The sequence below is a fragment of the Mytilus galloprovincialis genome, chromosome 5, assembly GCF_965363235.1.
Source record: "Mytilus galloprovincialis chromosome 5, xbMytGall1.hap1.1, whole genome shotgun sequence".
Taxonomy (NCBI): Eukaryota; Metazoa; Mollusca; class Bivalvia; order Mytilida; family Mytilidae; genus Mytilus; species Mytilus galloprovincialis.
Window position 1 is genome coordinate 51752786 of NC_134842.1, and position 9439 is coordinate 51762224.

The window sequence follows — 9439 nt, forward strand, 5'->3', positions numbered from 1 at the left end:
TTGAACATCTTATCAATAAATAAAATACAACATGTCAAGGTAAAAAGATAATACGACAAACAGTAGTGGTGCAATGGTGAAATGTGTAATTGCAAAAATTTCTTGGGGCAAAAGGTTATGATACTGTAAATTAGAATTTCCAACCTACAGGACTGAACAATGAACTTAAACAATTTGTATAATAAGCAATCGATCTGAACAAATTCTTTACAAATCTAATGCCTTTTCTGGCATATGCTATGGTCTCGCTTCGTATGATATCTCTTTAAAGAGTCTGTTGGAAAACTGTTGCAAAAAAGGCAACAGTAGTATACCACTGTTCGAAATTTTATAAATCGATTGAAATAAAAAAACAAATCCGGGTTACAAACGAAAACTGAGGGAACACATAAAAAAAGAGGATAACTACGACACAATACAAATAAATAGAAGAACATATAAGACATAGAAACACACGAATATTAGCTAACTAAAGATACCAGGTTGAAAATGTAATACGCCAGACGTGCGTTTCGTCCACACAATACTAACCAGTGACGCTCAGATTGCAACAGTTCGAAAGTCAAAACAAGTACAAGTTGAAGAGCTTTGAGGACTAAAAGTTCCTAAAAGTTGTGCCTATTAAATACGGCTAGGTTTTTCTGCCTTGGATAAGAACATCCTTATTATTTAGAAATGTTAGAATAATTCATACTTTTGCAAAAAGTAAATTTTTATAAAATGACTACTTGTATATAATAGATATACATAATAAAACTGAAGTGGTGAGTAACTACAGAATAAAAATCGGCACCACCTAACCTTTTGCATAACAATTCATTGCCAAGTTAGCCAAAGCCATCAACGCACACAAAGTGACGTCACTTTTGAATTTCCAAAACAAATTATCTAAAATAAGAGGGAACTAGGATAAAATTCAAGATTAGATTTGTAATACTGATACAACATTTATTAATAACAATGAAAATTACAAAGCTGTTGTTCTTCTTGTGAGAAGACATGACATATTTGCCACTGGACCTTAGAAAATCAATATTTAAACAGAACTGCCTGTGGTCATCAGTTTACTTGTATTAGTGTTTGAAAGTTTGATTTATGTTTTTGTAGGGTTTCCTGACTTTTACATTGGAGTGACCGACTTATTCAGCGAAGGTGATTGGCAAAAAGCGACAACACTGGGAAGACAAACTTTCCTACTATGGGGAAATGGGCAACCTGATAATACGCACAATAATCAGCATTGTGTTCAAGTGTGGGTCTCATCAATGACATTTGATGACCTTTGGTGTCATTATGATCGTCATTTTATCTGCGAGAAATAAAGTGTCAATTCATTACTAAAGAACAATAAAAATGAAAAGATTTCTGTAATAAACATGTTATGACGCCATTTTATCAACGTAATCTGTAATTGTCAATGTATTAACAAATATTTGCTTAGGTGTCCATATTCCAGGCATCAATGACTGACCAGATATTGCCCTTTTTTTTATTATCTTTTTTGTCTTTTGAATCATGGTCAATATTGTTATTGACTAGATAATTTGATTTCTTCTGTTTTTTTTTTTTAATCGAGCATAAAGGATGACAATATGCCATTTCTAACCGATTCTTTCACCGGAATGTATCGCCAATTTCCAGAGAGAAGGCGCCCCTGTATCATTCTTGCTTTATTAAAGTTTCAATCACTTTCAGAATCGTCATTCTGCAGGGACCCCAAGGGTGACAGGAGTATAGAAATATGGTCACTTGGTTTTCTCCCGACCGTCAGTAAAACGCTTGCTGAAGTGGGGCGTCCGTTTGTCTGTGCGGGATGTATAAAGTTCACAGTCACGTCCGGTCAGAAGGGGGACGTTAAATTCGATGCCTCGTGAAAAGAGAGTGCCACGCTCTTCCCACGTTAAGAACCCTTGCAACACCTCTTTGAGGGGTCCGTAGGTGGCCTGTTGCAAGGCCAAATTTCTGTCACTATCCAATATACCCTCATTTTCCAGTGGCAGTCCAAATTTCCCCGACCATCATCCTAGATGACCTCTATTACAACAATCTACCTATTGTATTTAATGTGAACTTGATCTCGTCCTGAATATGCTTGAAATATTTGCCACTGGACGTTAAGCAACCAACAATAAATCAATCAATCATTCTGCATGGTAGTTTAAAAATAATTTATGTTCCGTAAGTACGTTGTTCTTACTCCCGTGGCTCTTAAGGGAGGGTGGCCAACTTATTAGATCTTAATGTTATTGTTTTGTGCAGTCTAAGATCAAACTTGTTTTGTCTGAATTAACTCAACGTGTGTGGGGTAATGGCATTGCCTTCACTTTAGTCACATGGTGATAGAAGTCAAATGACAGATTCAATTAACTACACCATCCCGTAACTGGCTTTATAATTATAATAATTATAAAGTTTACATTATTTATTTCATGAGTTCAAACATTTGTATATTGTCTTTGAGAAAAATTCTATGATATCCCACTTTTGCTAAGTCTGTTAAGTTCTAAAATCACCCAGTAGTATAAAATATATATAACGACATATTGCCAACATTTTTTATCAAATGAAAGTTTCTGTACTCTTTCAGATGTCCGAGACAGATTAGACAGATGGTTTGAATTAATTGCGGATGTGATGACACCTGCATACTTATATGAGTTACTCCAGCTATTCTTGAACTGATTTCCTCAAAATATTTGACACAATACGATGTAATAATTTGTAATTTTAATGAAAGGAAGAGACGCCAATATAATTGTTTGTTGTGGCCGAAATGTTTTTAGAACATTCAAGCAACAAAGACACTTTCACATAATTATAAATTGAAGCCCCAATTATAAACTAAAGAAATTGCTCATCCAAACCATACCTGATGCATTACTTGTTTCAAACAAATTGTTATTTTTACAGTTATTTACCCAAGCCATACACAAGGTGAACATTTATTTCTTTGAATACTTAGTAAGCCTAAGTTATACATTATTGGAAATATTTGCAAAGATTCAACATGTCGTTACGTACTTTACTGAGAGAGAACAGCCACTGCCTTGTGCAGTATCATATAGATGACACACTACAAATTCGCACTAGAGGATTCATCAAACATATTGGAGAGGTATAAATTTAATCTTTTTATAATCAATTTAAAAAAAAAAACAGTTCTTAGAGCATGTAGAGTAATGCACATTCCAATAGAAACGAATAATTAGTAGTACTACGAAAAATCTTGTATAGAATAAATTGCTATTTTAAAATAGTTAGTATCATAGAAATACACGTTTAATGTTAAACGTATTTAATTTCTTACATATGGAAGCTTTAAACGACCTTGACTGGCTATACAGCCCTCGCACGATCGGTATTTTTAATTTCTTATAGATTTAAGACCAGTTTTATGAAAAAATATATTTAAAAAAATGGTATTTAAAATATTAATATCTTCTTTTATTTTTATATTTATGTTGTAATACGAAACAAACCTGCTTTACATTTTCAAATTTTTTCTCTAAGCAGTCAATGTATGAAGTTAATTATTTAACGACATTTACTGAAGTAAACACAAATGTTATGCACTGTATCTTTTAAGGGGAAATAACTTATCATTGATTTATGACAATAATAATTTCAGTGCTGAGATGAGGTGTTTTATTTCGATTATACATTTGATTTTATGCAATTTAAAAATAATGAATTACAAATGTATATATTATTTTCTGTGACTGTATCTTACATTAATTTGTAGGATCCTTTACTATAGATAATTTAGCTGATCTGTAAAAATAACATCTTCATACTTTATGTATCATGTACTGTAGTACGACGCTAGATTAAAACTGACGTGGAAAGGTAACACCCTGCCACCGGAAGATTCATTTTTATGAAGCCCAGGTGGTCGTGTGGTCTAGCGCACCGGTTACAGTGCAGGCGATTTGTTGTTACGATATCTCAGTAGCAAGGGTTCGAATACCGGCGAGGGAAGAACCAAAAAATTTCCGAAAGCAAATTTACAGATCTAACATTGTTGGGTTGATGTTTATACGAGTTTTATATATATTTATATATATTCTAATTCATATATCATAAAGTTACTTACAAAGCCTTACTTAGGGAAATGACCCCTTGATGTGGAACAATTATTCGTTGTTCAATGAGTGAATAATCGGTCACATTTTTTATTTCGCAGTTGTTTTCTTTAAAAAAAAAAGATGTAACGAACAATTGAAGATCAATATTATCGTAATCACCCATTTTTTTCATTCTAATTTTTAAATCACACAAAATTTAAGCATTACGTTGTAGAATCAATTCTTACATTCTTCTTCAATTATTTTCATTTTCGTGTAACTGAGTGCAATTCTTTAGATTTTTAAAAGTGGTACCAGCCAGTCAACATATGATCAACAGTATAGCTCATTCAATTCACCGACAACCAATCCCTTTCTATCTACAAACCAGCCGTTTGAACATTCAAGTCAAGCCAACCACAGCCAGTCAGATATCACACCAGTCCAGCCAATGAACAGTCCCTCACATCTACCCGACATATTCAGATTTCCGGAAGTTTGACGGGGTTTACAAGCGTCTTGTCACACTTGAAAAAAAAAACAGAAATAAAGAACAACCAGCAAGCCATAATGTCCATGTTATCAACAGCCATTCATCTTATGCAAGGAAGCATCTCAACACCACCCTCTATACTCTGTAACAATGCCAGCCAATAGCAACAAATCCAGACATATCCATTCTTAGATGTCCAAGAGATGTACCGAATTTCAATGGCAGACCTAAACTCGATGAATACTCACAGCAACTGCCCAGGACATTCGCCACTTAACTGTTAGAACGTCTGTTTCCTGAACTATTCACCACCCAGAATTACAGATTGCAGCGGTGGAAAATATAATAAGACAGAACTACCATATGAGAGAAAGACAGTATTCGAAAGATATGTTCTGTACTTCTACACAGGGTTGTCAGAGCCAAGAGCATGGAAAGATGCCATCATACCAAGGGTAAATAAGTATTTAAGGAAACCAGCAACAAAGCAGTAAATCCGTCTTAACATGAACATTACATATAACTGTAAAATTAAATGTACATATGCATGATCATTATTCATTTTTGTTAGCATGAACATGTTTTTTTGTTAATTTGTCTTTGTTATTGTCTTTAATTTAAGTACTATGTTGCTTGATTTCCTGAAAACAGAAAGTATATATATCAATCATTTTGTATTACTGCACAAATTAATGTATAATAAATAATACATGTATGATTCAATTTTGAAAGCTGTTTTTTTTTATTAGTATTTTAAAAGGAATAATAAATGATTATTGTATATTCATGTACAACAATGTACACTGTAATCGATTAAAACGTGGTATGTCTGCAAATGAGACAATCCTCCACAATCCAGATAAGCTGCTATAAGCTGGACATTATAGGTTTTATACGACTTTAAAACACGAACTTTGCCATTCTAAACAACTAGCTATTTACATTTTACATTTCGCAAATCCAAACAAGCGCTGTGGCATGATCATGATGATTGCAAATGAGACAAATTTCCAACATACATGTACAGACATTATAGTTTCTATATGACCTTCAACAATGAAATAAACCATACCAATCAGCTGGCTATTTACATTTAACGTTTCGCAAATTTGAAAATGTAATCGAAATAAGAAGATGTGCTATAATTGAAAATGAGACAATTATCCACCATGCAAGCGTATAAAAAAATATATGTTTCTTTATGACCTTCAACAATAAATTCGAAACAGAAGTAAGAAGTGATATGATGATGATTGCTAAGGAGACAACTATCCACTATACAAGTGTTAAATATTGTAGGTTTCTTTATCATCTTCAACAACGACTCAACCCATTCTAAACAGCTAGTTATTTCACAAAATTCAAAATGTAATTGAAATTTTAAAATATTGATTCATTTCCCGTATGAATTAATAGACATGTACATTGGTTCGGTCTATACACTTATTGAAAAGCTGCTGTTTTCACTTGTAAACACATACATGTACAGAACACACACAAAAAACTAGATAAAAACGAATTAAGTCATCTCACAGGCCTCCAGTTTTTTTTTGAAAATTTAGTGTTCATCCACAGGGGTTTGTTACAAATGCCGGGTTTACTATCCATATGAACCCCTCAAAAACACGTGTTTTTTTTAAATGCCGGGTTTACTATCCATACGAACCTCTAAAAAAACACGTGTTTTGATTATCCGAACCCCTAAAATCACGTGTTTTTTTAGGGGTTCGTATGGATAGTAAACCCGGTAATTGTAACAAACCCCTGTGGTTCATCCCAAAAACCGGTTTGACCACAACATAAATATTTCAAGTGTATTTACAATTTTCACAGTGTATATACGTTTTACGTATGATTAAATGAACATATGTTTCCATAGTTTAGGACTTTAATAATTTTAGGTTGAAAAATACAGGCAAAGTTTAGTACTTCTGTAGTGTCCAATATTTTGACTTTAGAGGAACCTTAAATAATTTCAGAAAATTAACCGTAACCTTGAGCAAATAACATTGTAGCAATGTAGAATAATGTACACAGGTAAAAGAAAATAATTTTGTTGTTGGGTATACAGTATAAATGGTGAACGGAAATATGTTTTACAATATAAATAATTTTGTTGTTCATAGTACGAGGAACAGAACTGAAAAATTATAGTCATACTGAATACTTGATCTATAGAAAAATAGATCTATAGATTTACTACAGAGTTACTTACAACACAGAAAAGATTGTGTACGATTTGTTGTAATTTTGAAATCCGCAAGGTTCCGTACTTGGACCTATGTTTTTTTTTTATATATTCATACATGACATTTTAGTGTAGTTATCAATAGTGCTATATAACATTATTTTGATGACATCCCCTTATCCAAATGCCGGTTTTGATATACAGTAGGTTTAAAACATTTGCAAGGAATAGTCTAATTTAAAATGCTGCAATGGTTGTATAATAAATTCATGAAAGCGTAATCAGATAAGTTGAAAAAACTTGCAACTGACAAAAATCTTACAGGAAATAGAATAGCATGTGGAAATGATGTAAAGCTACTTTGAGTTGCGTTAGACTACAGCATACATTTAGATACACATATATCTGAGATTTGTAAGAAGGCCTCATCTTTATGTTCTTGAACGTATTGTAGATATCTGAATAAAACAATCTTTGAGAGCCCGAAATTTTGATATCTCATATGAAGATCTGTAACACAAGTCATAACTTCCATCTCTTAAAGTTTGATTATTACGACCAATAGCAACTTTTTAAATATATTCAAAACGAGTCAATCGTAATAACATCATTAGATTTGTATTGTCTGCAATACACAGCTGCAACAATTGTGGAAGAACTACAACAGTTGGCCCGAGTACACAGTTATTTCGTAGTCACTGTGCATTTCTTTTAGACAATAAATTCAAATTAAAAAAATCGCACCTGCTCTTTCTCAAAAAGATTTTTACAGTGTAGTGTACTACCAGTGAGACAAAGAATATCAAAATTATAGAAACTTCTACCAGCTCTAACTCAAAATATTGACAATTTAATTAAGGGGGTGTAAAATTCAGTTTGACAGCTTCAGACGTGATAGAATTTGACCTTTTTGAACTGGACTAAATCACTACTTAACATAAAGATTCAGCACTCAATTTTTGTTTACATGTAATTACATCCCCCTACTTAATATTTCATGCATTTGATATCAAGAAATAAATTGGGAACGTGTATCAAATAAAACATGCAAGTTATACACTGTTTACACTAGGGACTATATTTGTAAGACAACGAAAACCAAAGGACGATAACTGTCCTTGGACCAGTTTTAGAAAAGAAAACAATGTTAACTAATTTACTTAACTTATTCATGGTCCTCTGGAATGGTAGAAGTATAAAAGAAGATTCTTACTACGACAACGAAATATGTTCATAATTTATTTTAATATATATTAAATATTTGCCACTGAACGGTAAACAAAGACATTTTCTTCATTTTTCAAATAAACGTAGTTTGCAGACATGTTTAAGGAAGCTTGCTTGTCAAAGTTTTGGATTTTTTTGTCCGATTATTGGAATCCTCTGGTTTTATCCATTTGAATGCCTTGAAAAAATTTGCCCGGTGACCCCCATTTTTCTTTTTGTTAATCATTTACATGTATATAATGATAAGCCATTTGTATAAGTCTTATAAAATTTTAATTACTTTTTAACAGTTTTTGATAACTTCAACCTGTCAATGATAAAGCTATAAAAAGTCAAGAGAGAATATTTTCCCGCCAAAATTTCATTGACTAATATCTCGAAAACAAGCACGGCGACCTACATATTTTTTTTAATGCTTTTTGGATTCCTTTATTAATCTCCTATCAATATAAACTAGTGTTTTGAAAAGTTAATTACTTTGAAACTGAGAAGCGAGCTCCCTTAAGGAAAAGAATTGGCTAAAGGGTACACGTACCTGGTAAAATGTTAACAAAGGTGAACCGCAGGTCTCTGTTTTTTGTCATGTACTTTTTCATTATTTTTCTTGACATTTTGTAATGGAAAATGAATTGTATAACTATACAGATAACAATACATTGTCACACCCAAGAAAGACAAGATCTAATCGGAATAGTTAAATATTTGGGAGAGGAAAGTGTAGGTCTAATTGATCGGCTTGCTAATAACAACATGAAAGCTAATCCGGATAAACTACAGGCTATTGCCATTGAGAATAGATAAAAAAAAAATGGATATTCAATTCAATTTTGGATGGGAATGGCATTTTATGTGACACTGTGAGGTAAAGCTCCGAGGAGTCACAATGGATAATCAACTATTTTTAAAAGTTTCAAACGCGTATTTCGGAAATTTAAATAAAAGCATCAAGCTTATAATGGTAGTTTAATTCTCTTTTTCTGTCTATACACTTTACTACGGATAATCAAAGACTAGAAAATACGTAGCAGCAATTTAAATGGTAAATAGTAAAGCGTTTTACTGTTTACTTCCTGACTTGTAATTCATGAAGTTGAAACACTACGGTTTGAGTGAATCTGCTCTTAATTTACTAAATAGATACCGGACTCTAAGATAGCAATGTTTCAAAATTGGTCAAAGTATTAATCAAATGCTTAACATATATAAAAGTTTAAGTGCTAGTTTTATTTCATCAATAAAAGTAAAAAAAACATCTGTTTTCCCAGGTAATTTAAAGGCCATATAAAGAAATTATATCCAAGTTAATGTGTTTCCAAGTAGAATAATTTATTCAAATTTTAACGAACGTGCTTTTTTTATGAACTAGCTGTATCTTGTTTAAAGACATCATTTTAACCCCCTATAATCTGCATTTGAATCAAGATAAGTGTGTTAAACTGCACCCCCCCCCTAATGTTATTGACGATT